This window comes from Hemicordylus capensis, chromosome 1 (assembly GCF_027244095.1).
Source record: "Hemicordylus capensis ecotype Gifberg chromosome 1, rHemCap1.1.pri, whole genome shotgun sequence".
In the NCBI taxonomy this organism is placed as follows: Eukaryota; Metazoa; Chordata; class Lepidosauria; order Squamata; family Cordylidae; genus Hemicordylus; species Hemicordylus capensis.
Genome location: NC_069657.1, coordinates 434407751 through 434430494, shown reverse-complemented (window position 1 = coordinate 434430494; position 22744 = coordinate 434407751). Strand labels below are relative to the sequence as shown.

General features: G+C 47.6%; 1 protein-coding gene across 8 annotated transcripts in view; it reads right to left on the bottom strand.

The window, feature by feature from the left end:
* SLC8A1 (solute carrier family 8 member A1) overlaps nt 1-22744 on the bottom strand; it is a 485859-nt gene that overhangs the window by 415088 nt on the left and 48027 nt on the right. For 3 of the 8 annotated variants that reach the window (XM_053242770.1, XM_053242787.1, XM_053242806.1), the window contains exon 1: nt 1862-2473. The exons of 1 other annotated variant lie outside the window; for it this stretch is intronic. The gene's annotated coding sequence lies outside the window, so the exon portion shown is untranslated. Of the gene's footprint in view, nt 1-1249; nt 1326-1861; nt 2474-22744 lie in introns of those variants that run through there. 4 more of the 8 variants (XM_053242793.1, XM_053242803.1, XM_053242817.1 and 1 more) reach the window with 2 other exon arrangements.

The window sequence follows — 22744 nt, the reverse complement described above, 5'->3', positions numbered from 1 at the left end:
ATGGGCACTCCGCTCCGCTGTAGACTTCCATTTATGAAGCCCCATCTATCGGTACTTTATCACTGATCTAACGCCTGATCACATCTAAGACAATGTCATAATTAGGAAAAGGCAGCTCTGTAGAATTTACGTGGTGGGGTGGCGGTGAAGGGTGCACAGGCTTAATGTGTGTGCAAGAGGATGCGTCCCAAGCTTACTCCCCACCCTCCCCTTTCTCGGTGCAAAAAGATGCAATGCATCTCACACTCAACAACCCCTGTAGGAAGCACAGCCCTCGCCCCCCACCCCACAGTCCCATTGCGGTTTTTCTACCCAACCACTAACCCACATTTCAGCATATAGGAGCCAGGGGGGAGGGGCACTCAAAGGGAGATTCCTCTCCGTGGGTGTGTTCTGTAGCCATGCTAGAGATACCTGGATCCCAGCTATCCCTGCTTGGTCATCATTTTCTACAGCAGCCCCTTTTGGACAGACTGCATGCAATTAACCCATTCCTCCCCTTCCGGCTCTTTATCCAAGAAATAAGATGCCCTAGCCAAGAGAGTTTTCAACCAATTCATTCTGTTTCTCCAACATGCAAACTCGAGTTTCCCATCAGGAACTGCACACAAACGCTGCGTCCCCATCCCTTTGCAGATCCTCTGCTTCTCCTCCCCACGCTGCAGCCCTCTACCTAAGCCACGATTATTATTCCTACCGAGTTTGCCTAGAAGCTGCAGTTCAAAGCCCCTCTTGCTGATGCAGACCCTCCAGACACCAGCAAAGTCTGCACACCTTGCTCCCATTCCTTGCGGGTGGGAGGGACGACCATCCTGCTTTTATTATATATATTTTCCTCTCTCTCTCTCTTTTAAAATCACTTTTTCTATTCCGCCTCCCTCGCCTCAACGGAAGAGGGAAATACGAATTCCCATCCCAAGCCATCCATCAGCCCGGCTGCAGTACTGTCACCGAGCGGAGACGCCAGAGGAAGGCAGCCAGAGCGAGCAGGATCCTCCCCTGTCAAAATCTACAGGCAAAATCCCTTCCCAGGCATGTGGGTCCATGATTGTACCTCCTTCTGCTGCAGCAACAGCGCGGGTGCCTGGGGTCGCCAGAAGGAGGAGAGCCCCAGGCGCCGCACGAGTTCCGGGGAAGTTCCCACCCTGGGCAGCCACACAGGTAGCAAATGGGAGGGGCGGTGGGTGTGTTCGCAGAGAGATCATCAAACCACAAAGGGAACCAGCCGGCGGCGGCAGGCAGGACCAACCTGATCCCTAAAGCATCCTCCTCGCCCGGCTGCTGCCTGCTTGCTCTTTACCTCCTTCCCCCGGGTGGGAAGCCTCCAAGAAAGGACACCTCTCGAGCCGCCCCCCACCTCTCCGCGGAGCAGCTTGTCCCAGGATAGTCGCCCTGCCCAGCTCCTACGTCTCCCCCATTGCTGGGGCTTCAGCTCCTCCAGCCCAGCGGCTGGGTGGGTTCTCTGCCTTCCCCGGGTGACACGCTCGTGCTTCTTCGCCCCCGGGAAAAGTGCAGAGTACACGCAAACACGCGCGCGCAGCGCACACACACAACTGCAGAGGCAATGGGTGGATCATGCTCAGCGCCGGGGCTCTGTGATGGCTGCCCAGCCCGCCAGCCAGCCCTCCCATTCATTCCGCGCGGCTTGTGCAGGCGTCTGACCCTTCCGCTGGCCAGTTTGCAAGGTGCCCCCGGCTGCTCCCGGAGAGCGGAAGGCACGGAGGGGAGGCCCCAGCCTTGCGGGGAGGCGGATGCTCCAGCCCCGCCGGTCCCCCTGAGCAGCGAGCCCCCAAGCAGCCTTGCCGCCCGGACACAAAAGGCTCGCTTTCCCTTGCCCCTTCCTTCCTACCTACCTACCTACCTGCAGACCGACTCGCCCGCCGCTCCCCGGCTGGCTGGCTAGCTCTGGGCGGCAGGCAAGCGCTCCTCCTTCGCCGCCGCCTCCTCCTCCACGTCTTCCTCTACCCCCTCCTCTTCTTCCTCCTCCCGCCGCCGGTGCCGGTGATCACAGGGAGCCCGCCGCGGCCGCCGCCACCACCACCATCGCCGACGCCGCCTTGACCATATCTGGAAAGCGCTAAGCGCTCGCGCCCCATGCAACGCGGCGGCGGCGGAGGAGGAGGCGGCGGCAAGGGCAGGAGGCGCCCCCCCTCCCCTTGCAAGGAAGGAAGGAGTCGCCGGCGGGCGGGCGGGCAGCAGCCAGGCAGACACGCGCCCAGTGAGTAGCGGCGGCGGCAGGAGCGTCCAAGTGCAGAAGCAGCAGGAGCAGCGCCCGCGTCCCCTCAGCGCGAAGCAGGACGCGCTGGCGGCTGCCTCCTCCCTCCCTCTGCCCGTCTCCTTCCGCGCCGCCGGCGTCCCTCGCCTCCTTCTCCGCCGCTAGTAGGAGCCGGGCAGCCTTTCCTCATGCTGCCCTGGGTGGCGGAAGGGACAGGCGCGAGGCGCCGGCGGGCGGAGGGTCGTCGCTTGCCTCCCCCGCGTGTCTGGGCTCCTCCAATTTGCGCTGAAACCCTCCGCAACTTTCCCCCCTTCTTAGAACTGAGAAAAAAAGAGCCTCCCTCCCGACCCCCTCCGCTTCCAAGCGCTCAGCGAGCAGCAGCTTGCCACAGGGAGGCTTGGAAAGGCAAGGTGGCGGTGTGCCAGCAGCCCCTCTTATCCGCATGCAAGACCCTCCCACCTATCACCCCCCCCAACACACACACACACACCGTCGCCACACATATTGCACGCGCACGCATCCCTGCTGCGGGGAAGTTTGCACAAGTGACACCCAGAACGCGCGGTTTCGCTAGAACGTGTGAATGCCTGTAGCTTTGAAATGAATACGTATGCAGGGTTTGGATCTGTTTTGTTTTTACATCAAATTGTTTCGTTTGTAAATCAACCGAGAGCCCTGCAACGAAATAAATATGGCTTAGTATTTCTGCCTTCATGTGAAAGGCTAACTGGCCCCCTATCCACCCCAGCACAGTACCTCCAGAGGCGTAACTATAGGGGGGGCAGGGGGGGCACGTGCCCCGGGCGCCATCTTTTCTGGTCACGTGGGGGGCGCCACCATGACCAAATTTTTTTTAAAAATTTGTTAATACAAATGTTTCCTGCTCAGTGCAGCAGTGCTGCAGCAGTCAAGGGAGTGCGTCGGTGCCCCCTTCCCCACGAGCGGTCCCTTCCGTGCCGCCTGCGCGCCCCCCATTGCTTTGCTGGCGCCTGGCGGCCAGTCAGTGGCCTGGCTTTGCGGCAGCGGCGGGCGCTTGTGAGGAAAAACCTAAGTATAATGTAGTATGTTGGGGGGTGGGGGGGCGCAGTGGGGGGCGCCATTTCAGTGCTTGCCCCGGGCACCGTTTTCCCTAGTTACGCCTCTGAGTACCTCCAGTGACTGTTGCTGGTGTCTGTCTTATGTTTCTTTTTAGACTGAGCCCTTTGGGGACAGAGATCCATCTTATTTGTATATTATTTCTCTGTGTAAACTGCCCTGAGCCATTTTTGGAAGGGTGGTATAGAAATCGAATTAATAATAATAATAATAATTTTTAAAAAGACCAAAATAATCCCAGTGGTAATTGGCGCCCTGGGTGCAGTCCCAAAAGACCTTGAAGAGCACCTCAGCACCATAGGGGCCACAGAAATCACCATCAGCCAGTTACAAAAAGCAGCTTTACTGGGAACAGCCTATATTTTGCGACGATATCTATAATAACCAACAGTATTGATGATAAAATTCAGCCATCCCAGGTCCTTGGGAAGGACTCGATGTCTGGATAAAACAAACCAGTCAATAACACCTGTCTGACTGTGTAAACAAGAAATAATTATAATAGTATGTCCCAGTCAGAAATCGAATCACTGCTAAACACTGTCCGCATATTCAGTAGCGATATAGCAATGGAGTTTTGACTAGACAAGTGTGCTGCATTAATAATTAACAGAGGAAAAATAAGAAAAACAGAAGGAATAGAACTGCCCAGTGGAAGCAAGATCAAGAACCTGGAAGAGAAAGAACGTTAAAATACTTGGGCATTCTCCAGGCTGATAACATCGCACACACTGAAGTTAAAAGAAAAATTGGAAGTGAATACATCAGGAGAGTTAGAAAAATCCTCAAGTCCAAACTCAATGGCGGGAACACCATACAAGCCATAAACACCTGGGCTATACTTGTTATCAGATACACTGCAGGAATAATAGACTGGACCCAGGCAGAGCTAGAGATGCTAGATCGTAAGACCAGGAAAATCATGACCATCAATCATGCTCTGCACGCCCGCAGTGATGTAGATAGGCTCTACCTCCCTCGCAGCTCAGGTGGAAGAGGAATGCTGCAAGTCCATCAAACAGTAGAGGAGGAGAAAAGAGGCCTTGAAGAATATATCAAGGACAGTGAAGAAGATGCACTTCAAATGGTCAAGAACGAGAAACTATTCAACACCAATGAAACAAAGCAGGCCTACAAGAAAGAACAAGCCAAGAACCGAGCAGAAAGATGGAGAAATAAGCCCCTGCATGATCAATATTTGCACAATATAAGTGGAAAATCAGACATCACCAAGACCTGGCAATGGCTTAAGAATGGCAACTTGAAGAAAGAAACAGAGGGTTTAATACTGGCTGCACAAGAACAGGCACTAAGAACAAATGCAATAAGAAAAATCCACAACAAACAGCAAGTGCTGCCTTTGTAAAGAAGCAGATGAAACAGTGGACCACCTGATTAGCTGTTGTAAGAAGATCGCACAGACTGACTACAAACAAAGGCATGACAAGGTAGCAGGGATGATACACTGGAACATCTGCAAAAAATACAAGCTACCTGTAGCCAAGAATTGGTGGGACCATAAAATTGAAAAAGTTGAAGAAAATGAAGATGTAAAAATATTATGGGACTTCCGACTACAAACAGACCAACATCTGCCACACAATACACCAGATATAACTGTAGTCGAGAAGAAAGAAAAACAAGTCAAAATAATCGACGTAGCAATACCAGGGGATAGCAGAATAGAAGAAAAAGAAATAGAAAAAAATCACCAAATACAAAGATCTACAAATTGAAATTGAAAGGCTGTGGCAGAAAAAGACCAAAATAATCCCAGTGGTAATTGGTGCCCTGGGTGCAGTCCCAAAAGACCTTGAAGAGCACCTCAACACCATAGGGGCCACAGAAATCACCATCAGCCAATTACAAAAAGCAGCTTTACTGGGAACAGCCTATATTTTGCGACATTATCTATAATAACCAACAGTATTGATGATAAAATTCTGGCATCCCAGGTCCTTGGGAAGGACTCGATGTCTGGATAAAACAAACCAGTCAATAACACCTGTCTGACTGTGTAAACAAGAAATAATAATAAATAATACAGCCTATATTCTACGACAATATCTATAATAATAACAACAACCATATTGATAATAAAATTTAGCCATCCCAGGTCCTTGAGAAGGACTCCATGTCTGGATCAAACCAATCAATAACACCTGTCTGACTGTGTAAACAAGAAATAATAATATCCAGACATTATGTTGCACACCTGCGTTCATGTCTTTACACAGTACATGCATTTGTGTGAAGGACTGTAAAGTTGTGCCCTTGAGTTGGTGTGGACTCCTGGTGACCACAGAGCCCTGTGGTTTTCTTTAGTAGAATGCAGGAGGGGTTTACCATTGCCTCCTCCCACACAGTACGAGATTATTCCTTTCAGCAGCTTCCTATATAGCTGCTGCCCAATATAGATGTTTCTCATAGTCTGGAAAATATACCAGCAGGGATTCGAACCAGCAACCTAGGCTCACTAGGTAAGTCATTTCCCCGCTGCACCATTAGGTGGCTGTGAATGACTGTCCAGGTGCAGGCCCCTTCAAATGAAAGGTACAGATAGGAAGTGTACTGCTATACCTGCTTTATATTATTCATAACTGCACCTGTGTACAGTTCTGCACCTGCGTTGTACACAGATTGTATGAGTGTTGAACATAATATGTGAATAGGGCTTTAGTGTCACCTGTTCCACCTGAAGCACATTGTTGATCCTCCAAGCACCACTGCTGTACCATCCTATCCACACTTAAGCAGCAGTAAGTCCCACTGGGCACATGAGAAAATTTTTGAGTAAACCTGGGTAGGGTTAAGCTATTGCCAACAACTGTATACTTGGACTGGGCAAGTCAGGGAGTGTCCTCTCCTGCATGCATACACAAAAATACATTGCATACCGCCGCATGTGCACATGGCCACTTACTTGCACAGGAGTTCTCAGCCTGACATCTCATTCACATACATTGCATATGCACACATTCATTGTGTCAAAATCCCTCCACAACTCTGTTGTGACATAGTAAATAGTACAGTCACCGGCATGTACTGCACACCCTGTCAAAAATGCCCATGCTTAACTGAGCAAGAGTCCTCAGGCATCCCATAAGCTAGAGGAAACCTCAGAAACTTCTCGGCTCACACTTCAAGCTCATACTATGACACAGTTTGGACAGCACAAGTTCGTCATTCCGACCCCACCCCTCCCATGGCACACAAAAACTGTTCTTCTGGAGGCTGTAGGGAATATAATACAGCTGGGTGGGATCTCACCTTGGAAGGTCCCAAAACATGGAAAATCTAAGTATTCTAAAGGGCTACCCATGGCTTTTATTTTTAGAAGAAATATTCTTGTTGCAGGAAAATGTCTCTAGTTTTCTATAAGAAAAAGGAGATGCACAAGGCAGGACCCAGCAGGGTGTAGAATAAAGGATCCCAACCTTGCCCCCCCCACCGCCCAATGTTGTTGGACTACGACTCCCATCATCCTCTGCCAAAATGGCTTTTGGGATGATGGGAGTTGTAGCCCAACCATGAGATTGGGAACCCTGCCCTGGTGCAAAACATGGAACTATAAAGGCAGCTGGTCATTGAGAAGCAAACTGTCGTAAACCGCCCAGAGACGTAAGTTTTGGGTGGTATAAAAATGTTTAAATAAATAAATAAATAAACAAACTCACGGGCAACAAAAAGCTGACTCCTCCCACACTTATCTCCCCACCCCCCTGGGGAAGGCAAGAGGTAATGACCGAAAAAACGTATCCTACTGGTTTACTGCAGGGATTGATACTTAGAGCCCCTCTGTCTTGTCTGTGAGAGAAAATAGGATAAGCCAGATGGTGTTCAAATCCCCAGTAAGACTTTGACAGTCCAATCCAATGCATGTGTACTTAAAAGTAGGTTTCTCTGTTTTTGTGGTATTACTTTTTACTCCCAGGTAAGTCATCACCTTAAGTGGCGCAGCGGGGAAATGCTTGACTAACAAGCAGAAGGTTGCCAGTTCGAATCTCTGCTGGTACTATATACTTGTGTTTGGGGCGGTATAAAAATGTGTTAAATAAATAAATAGATAGATAGATAGATAGATAACATAAATTGGGCAGCAGCGATATAGGAAGATGCTGAAAGGCATCATCTCATACCGTGTGGGAGGAGGCAATGGTAAACCCCTCCTGTATTCTACCAAAGAAAACCACAGGGCTGTGTGGGTACCAGTAGGCAAAATTGACTTGTCAACAAACTTTACCTTTTTACTCCCAGGTAAGTGTGTATAGGACTGACTGCAGCCTCAGTTCCTGTTCACATGCTTGGCATAAGCTCTGCCCATAAAGAGCTGGCTATGTAATACACAGATGGCAGCCAGAAAATTGTGAGAGCCAGTGAGGTTGTGCACACCACCTGGGTTGAACCTACAGCACCTTCCCCTACATGATCTGCGCTGCTCCATGCAGTGCAGAACTCTGGAGGCTAGAGCTTGTTTTCCTGGCCTCCAGGAATCCCACAATGCTCCACTCAGTGAGCGCAGTCCATTAGGGGATTGCCCCAGGAGTTGGGTGCTCTAGGCACCCAACTCTGTGTATGCTCGGGCTCAGGCTGCATGCAGCCCAAGCATACACACCACCCTGGACCTGGGGCAAATGGCAGGCTCGCAACCTTTAACCTAGGTTAAAGCCCAGGTAAAAAACACGGTCTTGCGGCAGAGGAAGTGCTGGGATCGGGATACCCCACACTAGGTAGGGCTGCCCTAACCTGGGTAGGGCTGCTTGCATGCACAGCCTCATAGTAAAGCAGGGCTGCTCAACTTCAGCCCTCCAGCTGTTTTTGGACTACAACTCCCATAATCCCCAGCCACAGCAGTCAATACTCAGGGGGTTTGGGCAGAGGTGCTCTTACCCCGGACCTTGGGGCTCTGGCCCGTGGCCCCCTAGGTCCGGGGGGCCCTCCAAAGTTTGGAGGGCTCCTGCAGCCACTCCATGCCGCCCTGTTGCTGCCCCTGCACCCGCCCTGCTGGGTGACTCCAGCACACCTCGGGAGTGGGGAGCCTCCACTGTGAGGCAGTGGCAGTAACTGTGGGGGCAGGGGGGCAAGGAGGAGAGAGTTCTCCTTTAAGGTGATGTTTACCCGGGGGGAGGGTGGGATAAGGGTGGTGGTGGTGGTTGCAGGGAGGGTGAGGCAGAAAGGAGGTTTCCCCTGTTACCGCCCGGGATGGAAGGCAGCGAGTTCTGTCCAGCTCCGTACCCTCCTCCCAGGTGACGGCCTCTCGCCTCTCTGCTCTGTTTTTTTAAAACAGTGTGCAAAAGTGGGGGAGGACACTTTCTCCTCACCCCCATCACCACTGTTGCGATGGGTGGGGGTGGCCCTCTGAAGCCCTGCAGGTCCGGGCTCCCAAATGACCTGGGTGTCCCTCTGATTATGGGAACTGTAGGCCAACATCTGCAGGAGGACCGAAGCAGCCCTGTTGTAGAGCTTCCTTTACACCTCTTGCACATACAAGGGCACTTCACACGATAATAACTGAAGCCTCCTACCCTTATTTGGGAGCTGTAAGTGTTAGAGGTTGTTTATTTTTACCCACAATAGGTAAAACAGCAGAGCACTATGGAATGAGCACACACTCCAGTTACAGATTAGGTAGCAGAGGATGGTTTGGATATTGCAGCTATTTAGAGAAAACACATGGAGATCCTTGTGTGACTAAACACTAAACATTTATTGGTTAAATACACTTAGACAGGAAAGACCTATATCTAATCTAAAGGACTACATAGTGGATAGGTAAGGAGAGAGATATGTTTCCATGTGCTCTCTAGGAGGAAAGGAAGGATTGTGACACAGCACAGGAAGTGCTGCAGAGTCAGTTCAGGGGTCATAGAGTAGAGACAGTTAGGGAGACCCTGACTCACTGTCTCTACTCCCAATGCCCCTAGTGGTCATTAGGACAGTTGGTGCAAAAGGTCGATGCACTGGAAGTTCATCTCCAACAGTAAGAACTCCCTTTTGCCGATCTCTTGCGAGTTAAAACTAAGGTTGGAGATGCTGCCATTGACCATCTACAGCTGGCCAGATGGCTCCCTCCTACCCAGCAGGTGTATCCAGCTGCTGAATGAGGTGGGAGGCAAAGTCCTCCAACCCAGCTAGTGCTTAGCACCGGAGCACGGATGGCTCCTCTGGCCCTGGCCTTAATCGACAAATGATGGGCAAACACGTGCGTAGAGGCCAGAACTGAGCTGCCACCGACCCGGCAACTTGGTAAAGGAGGGAGGAGCATGCTTTGGGCCACACCAGGAGGGCAAGCGGCACTGGCGGCTGCACCGGCCAGGTAAGGAGCTGATTACCTCTCTCACCGCCCCTTGCCATTGCTGAATCGGTTCGCCCAAATCAGGCCTGGTTTGGTTCTGTCACGAGTAACCATGCTTAAGATCGCCCTGTATGATATTCAGTGCCACTGTGTGATCTTCCACTGTGCAAATGAAAAAGGGCAGCATGAATCTAGCAGGAGTTGTTGTTGTTGTTGTTGTTGTTGTTGTTGGAAAGCAAACCCGCCCCCCCACTTTTTACATGGCAGACAGCAGCAAGGCTATTTGCTCTATAAACCTATTCCATGGAGATGGAATATTATTGCACTACAATTATTAAAAAGTAACTGAGACAAAATTCAAAATTCAAATTTCTGACTGTGAAGAATGTGAATATTCTTCACACAAGGACGAATGTGAATATTTCCAGTTTGTTTCAGCTAGTGTAATTCCCCTACTTTCCCCCCTTGCTCCCCAAATTGCAGACCTCACTTCTCTGAGTGAATACCTGAGTGAATACCTTCTCTGAGTGAATACATTTGCTCTTATTCTGCAGTCATTGTTCTTGTACATGTTATTCTTCTATATTTAGGTGCATTTTTAAATTGTATGTTTTCTATATGCTATAAGCTTTTTGTTTATTTGGAAAAAGAAAATACATTTAATAAAGGTTGCATCTTTTTAAAAACAATTGTGTGTGTGTGTGTGTGTGTGTGAATTGCTTACTGTAGGTAAGAGACTAATGTGCCAGCAACATGTGTGTAGGACTGAGAAGGGGACTGAGAAACAGTGAAAACTACCCTGTTTCCCTGAAAGTAAGACCTACCCTGAAAATAAGACCTAGCAGTAATTTCTGATGTATCGCTAATTGCCCTAGTGCATTTTTGGGGGCTAAAATTAATATAAGACACTGTCTTATTTTCGGGGAAACACGGTAGCTAGGAATGGACTGTGAAACATAAATACAATTCCTAGTTTAAATATAACCTACATTTGCTTGGATATTGAAGCTTGAATACTAAATGAATGTTCTGATGCCAAATGTTGAACAAGTACTTGTGAGAGAACCACCCATTGCCCTTATTCGTGCTTCTTGAAAAACTGAAATGATGAGCCACACAATCAAATGTGCTAATGAATTCTAACTCATCAGCGTCTTGGTCCTTGTAGTAAATGTGTACACTGACTCTGATACATAGTGGGAGTGCATTGGGGAAGTGAGCAGACTGAATAAGACATTGGAGAAGTACAAAAAGGAAGAAAGGAAGGAGAATTGTTAACACTCAGGAAAGGATGCTCAGGGTGCAGAGAAAAAAATATAGGAGGAGGAAAGTTAAAAGGGAAAGAAACGCCACTCTCCAAAAGGGAGTGGAAAAACAGTTGTGGACAGAAGTTAGATGTGGGACTATTATGTTCTGGTAAGTCTATTGCAAATGCGAAGGGGCACCAGCTTGGCCATTTGCAGAGGGTGTGGGGGATCAGAGACATGTGCATTTAATTGCTCTTGCTGATTGCCAAACACAAGAAACTGCAGAGAAGGGAAGATGAAGCCGCTCAAGTTTCACTCACTTCGCTAGGTGGGTGCCAGTTTGTCCCAGCAAGAGAGAACTAAACACAAGCAGGGCAGAGTCAAGAAGAAACACTCATCATCATTACTCTTGTTATTACACAGAAAGGCTACGGCAGAGGTTAGGGCTTCATTGTGATGGGCACAGCACAAGCACAGACAAGTCAATAACTAAAGGCTATGAACTAAAGCAGGCTTACCTGATGATGAAAGCAGGATTCCTTTGAAATCAATGGGGCATAACTTCCAAGTAAGCAAATATTCATCAGATGTGTGTTTAAAACGTTATACCCACCAGAGCAACGGAGCAGATTTATTAACCCTGTTTTAAACAAAAACCAGAGTACTTTTCCCCGCCCCGATTTTGAACTGGTTTACACTGTTCTTGGCCTTTATCCAGCTCTGGCCTTATCTTTGCTGCATTCCCTATACTTCTGCCTCCTTGGTTCAATGATTCCCCCTTCTGGCAACACCAAGAACTTATATGTTACATTTTTTGGAGCTTCCAGTTTCTTGGCCTTGGTCACCCAAAATAATTAGGCTGGGACAGCTTTAAGCCCTTGGTGTTCAATTGCCAAACCCATGAACTAAGATTATCTGATCATCACATTTGGAAACAAGGAGGGATTTCCCCTTAAATTGTTTTTGACTTCCCTTTCTAGGCACATGGGTTTCTAGGCACATGGCTGTATTCATTTGCACATGCAAAAAGAGAGGGGCTTTTTCAGTGGTGGTGCCTAAACTGTGGAACTCCCTGCCAAGGCATGATCATCTGGGCGCTTTTCAGGGGTCAGGACATATCTCTGAAGTGTGCTTCCACACTGTGTGTTGTGACATCGCAGTCCTGACGCTGACCGCAGGGTGCCATTCATATGTCGGATGTCTTTCAAATTTAATCATTGTGATTTAGTACTATGATGTCATTTTTCTGGCAAAAAAGGGTGTCTTTTCCCCAGGTTGTTAGTTTTCGTGAGACTGCTCCTCCTGCAGGTTTTACGTTTTGACTGCGATTTGCTTGAATGAGGCATTTAGCCGCTTTTAAGCGGCTAATCTAGAACACGCCCTGGTGCCTTCACTGTTATCTTTTAGGTACCCTTTGAAGTTCATCCTGTTCACTTCAGCTTTTAATGGCTTTTCATATATGAGGTCCTTTGAATTGGCTTTTACTGTGTTTGTTTATACTGTCCCTTGGGCTACTTTATGCAACCAGGAGGAGTAGAAATCTAATGAATGAAGTCATGTCCAACCTCAGAATGGAGGCAGAATACTAGTGTGCTCCAATTGTGGTCACATGTAGGCTGGGGGACCAATCGGAAGCGGGCAGGCTGTGGCTTTAAAATCAAGCCCAGTCCTTCCATTGGCCCCCTTCCTCTTTAGATGGGCACCCATCCTCTCACTCCTTTTTTCAGGGCAGGAGTAGGTGGCTGCTGCATCAGGCTGAATAGGATTTTGTCTTCTTTCATCTGGATTAGCCTGTGGGTAAAAGGGGTTTGTTTGTTTATTCGTTTGTTTGTCTGCCTCCTCTGCATTGAAATTTTATTTCAGAGGTGTTTCTTTGTAACTAACTAGTCTGGATGTTGCCCACTGAGTTCGGTTTTCTTGCTCTCATATTGGTGTTCTAAGGACATTTGCTTACATCCAGTGTGGTGTTAGGAAGCGGGAGCAGGAGCTGCACCCTCACAGCAAGAGCTGCTCCAAGCTTAGCCAAAGGCTTGCCAATTAGCAGAGTTCATGGAGAAGGGAGGGAGCAATTTTCACTGCCCCCACTTCCTCCAAAAGTGCTCTTTGTCTGCCAGGAATATGTCCCTGAGGGTCATGCAGCCCTCAGTGACTTACTCCTGGAAATCAAAGAGTACTTTTCGAGGAAGGCGGGGCAGTGAAAATCTTTCCCCCTTCCCCCTGAACATATGCTCTGCTGCCAGGAGTGCCCTTAATAGTGGTATTTTGGCCTCTAGCCCACTGCCTGTGTGCCCCTTTTGTGTCCCTGGTGTTGCTGGGGAAGGGGCTGGGCCACTCTGACATGCACAGAGGACCAACGAAGTGGAAAGTGGCTGTGTCTTGGCTTTTAGCCCTCCCACTCCCCTTTGGTGTCTGCGGGTGGTAGAGGCTATTGCTAGACTTAATTGTGTATTTAGGCGAGACATGAGCAGAGAATTGAGAAGAGGGGAGGCCAAGATTTCTAAGCTCAGTCCCTTCTGGCTGAATCTGTGGAACAGGTAAAATGCCAGTCTGGGTTGAGTAAGGCTCTGAGATTCAAAGGGAGAGTTCAGAGGCTGTATCAATGAAGCACACATTGGCAAGTTCTAACGGGCGTGAGTGATGGGGGAAGATTGGCTGCTTTTAGCAGCCTGCTGTTTAGGATAAGGAAGGACTGGGATGTGTTGTTGTTTTGACCCAAAACCGAATTTGTTTGGAGACAGTTTCAGAGGCCCAATGAAGAGAAAGCCAAAACACCCAATGAAGGCTTATTTACTGAGACCTGTGGGGTAGCAGGAAGGAAGAGTGGACTAAAAATGAGATCATCTGACTGAGGGAAAGAATTTAATAAAGCTTTTTAATTTCATGGAAGTCTTTGGTACTCTCTATCCCTTGTGCTTAATACTGCAGCCTTAGATCATTCACTAAGAGACAATGCAAATATTCTAGAGATAAAGCCACTCTGAAAAGAGTAGAAAACCTTGGTGATGTTCTAATAACTCAGAGTAGATGTACGTATGGGAGGAAAAAAAGCGTGTTTTCTGATAAGACAGCTGTAGCTTAGTCAACCTATTTAAAGTAAAGTGCGGTGGTGAAACCATTATGAATTAAGTTTTTTCCTTTCTTTTTGAGGAAATCAACTTTTACTGTGAGACTGAATACAGAAATATAGGCAGCTACCTTATGCTGAATCAGTATACCATATGAATGTGGGAGAGAAAAATCCTTCTGCCTCTCTGCTCTCTTACTGTAAAAAGCACCCCAAGCAGCTTGATTATCAGTGTAAGTAGTATCAGAGCACCTGATATTCAGAGCAAAAATAAAACCACTGCACCTCTAAGCTGGTTATTGTACCTTCCGTGTGTGTGTGTGTGTGTGTGTGTGTGTGTGTGTGTGTGTGTGTGTGTTTACAGCAGAGAAGCCGAAGAAACTAGTTTCATTAGCCTAGTTTTGGGAGGAGAAAGAGCCAAGAAAGAGTAAAATGCTTTTCTCCCCCCTCCCCTTTTGTTCATTCTCAGTTCTTTCACCTGATAAAAGTGTGGGGGGAGGGAAGAATTGCTTAATCCTGCACAATATGTAGCTCTGCCCTTCAGCAGTATGAAATCCTGTACATGCTTATTTGAAGGTAAATTCCATTGTACTGTGAGAGCAGTGTTCCCTCTAAGGCATGTGCACATGCGCATGCACACAAGTTTATTTGATGTCTGCTCAGTTAATTTTAGATCTTGCTCAAGTTGAATCAGGATGGCCCCATTCTGAATGCACATGTGCACACACTGCCTTGATACTGCTGGCCAGAACATAAAGAATTCCACACACAATGAAAACAAGTTGTTCTGGTACAAACTAATCAGCCTACTTTTCTTTCAGTGTCTTTACAACTGGACTAAATTTGGTTCAAATCAAGGTCCACATGTTAGATCTCTTGCACCTCAAATGTTCATGCATCCGCCATCTTGGATCGGGCTGGATGACATCATTACAAACCACACCATTGAGGTGTCCCTGTGTGTCACTCACTACAACTGTATCAAATTTGGTTCAAATCGGTTAGACAGTCTTCAAGTTAGTACACTTGCACCTCAAAGGTTCACACGTCTGCCATCTTTTATTGGGGTGAACGACATCACAAACTACGCCGCTGAGGTGCCCCTATGTGTCCCTATAATAACTCTACCTGATTTAGTTCATATTGGTCCAGGCGTTGCGAAGTTGTTGGTGGGGGACACACAGACACATACATAGAATGCTGGGTGAAGCCCACTGGAAAGTAGACTAAAAATCAGAGGGAACACTGATTGAGACAAGCCTAGGATTGAAAATCACAAGCTGTAATCATGCAAATATTAGATCTGTATCTCTTTTCTGCTTTCTGCCGGACTGAAGAAACATGGAACATAGGAAGCTGCTTCCTACTGAGTCAAATGCTAGGTCCAGCTAGCTCAGTATTGTCTGCACTGACTGGCAACAACTCTCTAAGTTTTCAGGCAGGAGCCCTGATAAATTAATGGCTTCCTAAAGTTTAGGAATGCATCAGCAAGTGAGCATACAATGAACTTTGCTTAACTGTGTAAAAGTAACTTTATGCTCAATGACTCGAACCAGCTTTCCATCAAGAAACCTAGACTATATGTGTGGTTACAGATGTTCATTTTTATAATATTTGTAAAAAAATAAAAATAAAAATCAGAACTACCAAACTATTTTGCTGATGTATGCTTATCCTCAGAGAAAAACACAAGACCTTATTGGATTCGGCAATGTATCACAATATCAACAGAGAATCGAAGGACTATATGTTAATGTTTCAATAGAATACCAATAATGAAACTACATTTTTGAAAGCTATCCTAGCTACATTAAATATAGTTAATCAAAGTCAAGAAAATATATCACAACACAGTTCACGAAAAAGGAGCAATAAGGCTTTATAACAGTGATTATGATATGTCCAATTAAGAAAATCAGATCAGATTATTCATTTCCAAAATATCATACTGTCAATGGATGGGAGAAGTATAGACAAATATTCCCGTATGATTGTAGTATCACCAGAGGCGCTCTTACCCCTAGTCTTTGAGACCGAAGTCCAGGGTCTACACAGCCCCTGGGCCCCCCCAAATAATCCTTAGTCTGTCTTGGGTGGTGTGGTTTGTGCCCGCAAGAACCTATGTGTTAAAAAATGATGCTTAACTTGCAAGGGGGTGGGGTGGCGGCTTCAAAGGCCTTTAGGTCCAGGCTCCAAAATTACTTAGGTGCAGGGGAGGCCCTTTCATGAGGCAAGGTACAGTGGTCGCCTCAGGTGGTGGGTTATTGGGGCACCAGCTGGGAGGCAACATACCCCTTGCCGCCACCATTGGAGCAGCTCTTTGGGACTGAGCTGAGCCTTGCAAACTTGACAAGGAGTGCCGCTCCTCATGCTGCTGGCAAAGCTCGCAGGAAGCACAAAAGAGAAGGCTGCTGGCAACCTTCCCTCTGCCCTGCCCCCCCCCCCCCAGTTTTCAAAGCTTGCAAGTGTTGGCTTTGAAAGTGGACTACCTCCCGCACCAGAGCCATGGGCAAGGCAGCATTTTGTTCTGAGGGCATCTCTGAGCAAAGCCGAAGACATGCTGAGCAGCAGACAAAGGCGCACCAGGTAATTTCAGAGTCTGGACCTAAATGCCTTATTATGGGCTACCCTCCCCAACTCCTGGAGACCCCGTAGGCTCCCCACTGGACAGATATGTGCATGTCTTCCATTGTGAAGCACACAAAGAATACCCTCCCTCCCCCTCCACTCATGCTTTACTACATTCCTGATGAGGATAAGCATACCAATATCCATGGAGAATCCAAGAACTATACATGAATGTTTTATATAATTAATTCAACTCAGTTCACTTAGCATATTCCATATATTAACTGGACATCTACACCAACATGATATTATTTGGGATATTAGCTTTTATTAAGATACACATTCTTGTATATTATGTCTAGTTTTATAGTGAATACATATATAATACTATTATACCAGCTGACCTGGCACAGAGCATCCATGCTCCTAGTTCTCCCTGTCTCTCCCCCCTCCCTTCAGCCCCAGTTTGCCCCCCAAGCAGCCCCAGCCGCCATTTCCTGTTGGCAGCCGTCTGGCTGGCGAAGGCACCACTTCCTCTCACTGGGTGGCGCTTCTTCTTTCCAGCCAGCAGCCGGCACTGCCACTTCCTTTCGCTGACCGCTCACCTTCTTCTCCCCCTCCCCTCGCTTGCGAAATCTCATGAGAGCTGCCACACCTAGGATTAGCCACGGGTATGTCTTAGCGAAGTATATATATATACATTCCCTCAAGATTTCCACTGAAGAAGCTAGAGAGAACACTGGTCCCATTGTGGTACTCTGCCCACTGCTCTCCATTTCCTCTTCAGCCTTTTCTCATTTAGTTCTCAGACTCCCACTCATGCAATCGCCTTAAAAACTCAAGTTGCAGCCTGCAACTGTATAGACCCCCTCTTCTGTTCAGTGTGGAACTTCTTCCACCACAGTTATCCAACTCACCTTGTCCGCAGTTATCCAACTCACTGTGATTTAACAGCCTGTCTACCGGCCGAATCAGGCTCCGCGCAATGAGAGGGCACTGCCACTCTGTTTTGTTTATGGTGTGGGTGGGTCAGACCGAGTGGGTTATAGAACAGCACTAGATGAGAAATCTTGCAGCTGTCTCACAGTTTCCTAGCTGTAAGTTATTACCAGGTTGTCATGCCCACATGAGGGAAACCTGCTCAAACACCGGCACCCCTTTCTCTTCTTGCAAAACAACAGTGACCCAGCAGAAAAGAGACTCGTTGCTGTTTAATATGCCTGCTGCTTTCCCTCCTGCGTTCAGGGTCCTGCAGCAGTACAATATCTGTACAAGAAAAGCCTTTGCATTCACTGTATTATTTTCTTTTTTACTGTAGTCTCCTGAATCAAAGACGACTCTGACTTTAAGATGATTCCCTTAAAACGTAGAGGTTAAATATAAGTTATACCTGCATTTGCTTGAAAGGAACAGGGATCTGAATTTAAGACAACTTGATTTCTAATATTAAAACATTTTTTGGGGGGGAACGTCTTGGATTCAGGTAAATACAGTAATCTTATATTCAACCTATTCAGCCAAACTGGGCCCTTGAAGAGCCTTACAGCAAAAAAAAAAAAAGGGGGGGGGGGAAGCATCCATTGTAAAATACAAACAGAACTGAAACCATACACAAAACATCACAAGATCAAAGCTAGTATTAATAGGATAGGGGAAAGCCTACAGCTAGGGGTGTGCATAAAATGAATATTGCATTTCATTTCTACCTCAAAATTAAACACAAATTGCTCGAAACATTTCCTCGAAACAGCTGTTTCAATTAAACAGACTTGAAACATTCTGAATTTTTTTAGCACCGTTTGGGAGGGCTCTTTTTCTGGGGAGAGCTGGTCTACCAATTGGGTTTTGGCAGGTAGACCAGTCCTCCGAAGTGGGCCAACGCACTAAGTCCGGGGCCAAGGCTTTGTCTACATACAAACTTATGAATAGCCCTGCTAGACCAGGCCCAAGGACTATCTAGTCCAGCATCATGTTTCCGAAAGTGGTCCACTAGATGCCTCTGAGAAGCCAATAGGCAGGTGGTGAGGGCATGCCATCTCTCCTGCTGTTGCTCTCCTGCAACTGGTATTGAGAGGCATCTTGCCTCGGAGGCTGGAGGTGGCCTATAGCCATCAGACTAGTAGCCACTGATAGACCTCTCCTCCATGAACTTATTTAAGCCCTGCCTAAAGCCATCCAATCTGGTGGACAGCACTACATCCTGTGGCAGATAATTTCATAGATTAATGATGTACTGTGTGAAAAAATACTTCCTTTTGTCGGTCCTAAATTTCCTGGCAATCAGTTCCATGGGATGATTTCTGGTTCTAGTGTTGTGAGAATGAGAGAAACATTTATCTCTGTCCACTCTCTCTACACCATGCACAATTTTATACAACTCTACCATGTCTCCGCTCAGTTGTCTTTTTTCTAAACTAAGAAGCCCCAGATGTTGTAGCCTTGCCTCATACGGAAGGTGCACCAGGCCTTGATCATCTTGGTTGACCTCTTCTGCACCAGTTCAGCAAAACCCTTCTTAAGATACGGTGACCAGAACTGTACGCAATACTCCAAATGTGGTTGCACCATACATTTGTATAAGGGCATTATAATATTAGCATTTTTATTTTCAATCCCCTTCCTAATGATCCCTAGCATGTCTACCTACAGGCCTAAGCAGGAAGTGGGCCTGATGCTTGCTGCCCTAGGCAAATAAAAGGTTGTCCGCAGAACCTAATGCTTCAGGGCTAGGGGAAGGTGGGGTGGTGGTGGTGAGGCAGGATTGCACCTACAGTACCTTCCCCTCCAGATGATCCTCATTGTGTTCTTGGCAGTGCCGCTCGCCAGGGACGTAGCAAGGTTGGAGTGGGCCCAGAGACAAGATTTTAAAATGCCTCCCCCCACTGAAGCTCAGCTCATGAAGTAAAGAAATCTTAATGAGGCTGAATAGTGGTAACAAAAAGCATAGTATATATACATCCTAAATTATTTTTTAAAAGGTTTCGTAAATTGTGGACGATGCAAGTCATTGAATGGTACTAGAGAAAGACATGCTGTTCTGGTAGCTCCAGGTCTTAACACTCACATCAGATTTGGAGAATGACTACAACTGAAGGAAGCCCAGTGTTGGGGGAGTCAGTCATGTGACTTGCCTCTGGGGGGGGCAAGGCTGTGGGCCCCCAGACAACTGTCTCCCCTTGCCCTATTATAGTTATGCCCCTGCCGCTCGCTCGCCCACACAAGCAGTGCTGCCAGGAGCGGTACAGTGAGGCTGAGGAAACACAGGCTGGCCTCCAGAAATCCCACAATGCACAGCATGAGGAGCACAGTGCATTGGGGGATTTCCCTGTTGCCAGGTGCTCTAGCCTCTCAGCTTTGTGGCCACAGGCAGCCTGTGCAGCTACACGACTGGGGTGGAAGGGCACATTTATACCCTTCTAGCTCAGTAAAAGCCTGACTACAAAACTCGGGCTACTTGGCGGGACAGTGCCAGGATTGAGTGGGCTGTGCAAGCCCAGTGAGGGCTGCTCTTGTGAATGCCATCTAGGTCTTCAGAATGGGTGCTACCTCTCTGCTTTCAGTCACCATCTATTCAGGCCTATACAGCTCGTGAGCTATTAAGCCAAATGCAGCCATGTTGAATGGTCTATATGATTGACAGTCTTGCTGGTTTTTCAGTCCTGGGCAGGGTGAAAAACCAGGAGTTTACTTTACTCCACCTCTCTTGAGCCACCACACACAGGCGACGCATTGCATCTTTGCATTTGGCTTCATGGATCACAAGCTGTGCAGGCCTGTTATATCCTGTCACTGATTCCTGTTCTTGGGTAACCCGGTTAGCAGGATATGTGGTGACTAGTCATCATTAAAGACTGAGGAAGGATTCCCAAGGTTTATTCTAATGCGCAGCTCGACACAATTTGTGCAGTGAAGGGGAGGAAAAGTTGGTAAGTGGAATCTAAGTTTTTACACAGTTGCGCCTATGGAGTAAAATAAGGAAGTAGGGTGTTCCTTAAAAAGAAATGGAAGATAAAAAGAAATGAGATGAAGGAAGAGAAAAAAAGATGTATACTGTTTCCATTCAGTCTTCATCACTGTATATAAAAAAGTATATCAGGGGCTTAGGGAGGAGACCTGGTCTAGTGGTAGCAAGCATGAATTGTCCCCTTTGCTAAGCAGGGTCTGCCCTGGTTTGCATTTGAATGGGAGACTGCATGTGTGAGCACTGTAAGATAGTCCCCTTAGGGGATGGGGCTGCTCTGGGAAGGGCACCTGCATGTTAGCACGTAAAAAGTTCCAAGTTCCTCCCTGGAAACTCCAGATAGGGTTGGGAGAGACTCCTGTCTGCAACTTTGGGGAAGCCACTACCAGTCTGTGTAGACAATACTGAGCTGGATGGACTAGTGACCTGACTCAGTATATGGCAGCTTACTATGTTCCTATGTTCCTTCCCTTACGCTTTCCCATTCCTTACAAGGCAACCAAATTCTTCTTTTTTCTTTGTCTTTGTCACAAGTGAGACCCGCTTTTGCCGGGTTTGCGGGGAGAGTGGGCTAAACCCGCTCTCCCCGCAGATGATCAGGCAGACCTGCCAGGTGGTTCACACGATTGTAGGAAATTGGGCTAGCAGAGGCTAGCTCAATTTTCTACAATTGTGTGAATAGCCTCTTTGTCTTTCACATCTTCCTTCCTTCCCTTCCCTTCCCTTCCCTTCCCTTCCCTTCCCTTCCCTTCCCTTCCCTTCCCTTCCCTTCCCTTCCCTTCCCTTCCCTTCCTTCTCTCCCTGTCCATCTTGTTCTTTTTCTATTCATTCTCATTGTCCCTTCCATTTTTCTTTCTGTTACAAAATTCTGGAGTAAGAGAATGCTTGTGGATGCGGGTGGGCTGCACCCACAACTTGAGGAGTAGGAAATAAACCTTAGAGTAAACTTGAACCATTGACAAGTATATCCTCCTTTGTGTTAGCAAATTGAGACCTTGATGGGTGGCTCAAGACCCATTAAGGCTAATGCAACCATGTGTTATGGTCTAAGCACTCGACAGCTCTGCAGGTTCATAAACTGTCCCTAACTGAAGATGGTGGAGCAATGTACTCCAAATGGTGAGCCATTCTGGAAGGGCGGTAGAAACATTGAATGAATGAATGAATGAATGAATGAATGAATGTAGGATGAGATTTCCTATCCTACCTTGGAAGAAAAATAGTGGGACTTGAAATAAACTCCCACCTCCTCCCTTAATCAATCCAAATAACTACAGCCACAGGTGGGTGTTTCTAAGGCAGGAGTTCTGAAACTTGGGTGCCCAGATGTTGGACTACAACTTCCATCATCCCCAGCTGGGCCATTGTGGCCAGGGATGATGAGAGTTGTAGTTCAACAACTATCTGGGGACCCAGGTTTGAGAACCCCTATGTTAAGGAATGACTCGTTCATCAAATGCCTTAGGCAGTACTGAAGTCCTCTTTAGAAGTTCAAAATGTGTGTGCGTGTGTGTGCACACACTGTCCTTAAGCACAGTGTCTTGAGAGCGTGCCCACAAATGCTGTCCCGACGCTGATGTGCTCAGAAGTCTCACCCCACACTGAAATCCTTGCAGTGTGTGTCTTTTGCCTAATCAGCTGGGCAGTATCTTTTAGCTCAAGGGCTCCAGGTCTAGATTTGCTGCCACCAAGGTAATGGTGGGTGCAGGGTGCATGGCCCATGCCATCCCAATTTTATATCAATTATACTATAATTGTGTCTAGTTAGTGTCTAGTTCACTTCTGGGCCCAATTCAAAGTGCTGGCTTTGGCCTCGAAAGCAGATTACCTTAAAGACCTGCTGTCTTCATATAAACTTGCCAGGATCTTGAGATCGGCTTCTGAGGCCCTGTTCTTGGTCCCCTTAGCTAAGGAGGGTCTGCCCGGGTTGCATATGAATAGGAGACTAGAAGTGTGAGCACTGTAAGATATTCCCCACAGGGGATGGAGCCACTCTGGGAAGAGCAGAAGGTTCCAAGTTCCCTCCCTGGCTTCTCCAAGATAGAAGGCCCTCTTTCAAAAGGCCCTTTAAGAACATAAGAACAGCCCTGCTGGATCAGGCCCAAGGCCCATCTAGTCCAGCATCCTGTTTCGCACAGTGGTCCACCAGATGCCGCTGGAAGCCACAGGCAGGAGTGGAGGGCATGCCCTCTCTCCTGCTGTTGTTCCCCTGCAACCGGTACTCAGAGGCATCCTGCCTTTGAGGCAGGATGTGGTCCACAGCCCTCTGACTAGTAGCCGTTGATAGACCTCTCCTCCA